Raw genomic sequence first — 912 nt, 5'->3', positions numbered from 1 at the left:
TTTTTTGATGTTTGTGGGAGGTGAGCTCCACATTCTACTCCTCAGCCACCATGATCCCTCCAAAGAACTCAATTCTAACCATACCTCCCTCACAGATATGTGCTTCTCCTGCATACTTCAATTAAATATGGTTCTTGATGACTCTTTTCCCCTCATGCCTTGCATGTAACCCTCTAGCATGTCCTATGACTCTACTTCCAAAAAACATACTGAGTGTATCCACTTCTCCCATCCTCACTCGAATCACCCTAGTCCAGACTACTTGGATTAATCTTAATAGAACCTAGTTTCTCTCTCTGCTTTCCCTCTGGTGCCTCCCTCTTCTCTCTACAATTTATTCTTCCCCTAGGAGCCACAGTCGTTTCTTAAAAATGCCCATCAGATCATGTTACTCCCCTTGAAGGAAAAAAACAAAACAAAACACCTCTACAAAAGTTTTCCCACCGTACCTATAATAGAATCCAAACTCCTTCCCCACATCTACAAAGCCCTCTCCATCTAGACTCCCTACTCCTGCCCCGCCCCATCTGATCCTCACCTCATCTGCTCCAGCCACACTGGCTTTTTCTATCTTCTAAAATGCAACAACTCCTTCCAAAGCTTGGTCCAGCCTAAGGGCCTAGCATTCCTTGGAGGATTCTACTAGAGAATCTTTACTTTGTTGCCTCTTTCTGCCCATTTAGTTCTCAACTCAGTGTCACCTCCCACCTTTTTGGTGGCCTTTCAGATCACTGTCTCTAAAGTAGTCTCCCTTCCCATTAAATGTCAACCCAGAACTCTGGTTCCTTTCTTATGAAATTCATGACCTGAAATCATCTTGCTTATTTACTTGCGCAATGAGAACAGGACCTTATTAGTCGTATTCATCACCGTATCCTCTAAGCTTAGAAAAAAGTGAGAACAGTACCTGAC

This window comes from Sus scrofa, chromosome 14, assembly GCF_000003025.6.
Source record: "Sus scrofa isolate TJ Tabasco breed Duroc chromosome 14, Sscrofa11.1, whole genome shotgun sequence".
In the NCBI taxonomy this organism is placed as follows: domain Eukaryota; kingdom Metazoa; phylum Chordata; class Mammalia; order Artiodactyla; family Suidae; genus Sus; species Sus scrofa.
This window is presented reverse-complemented; position numbering follows the sequence as displayed.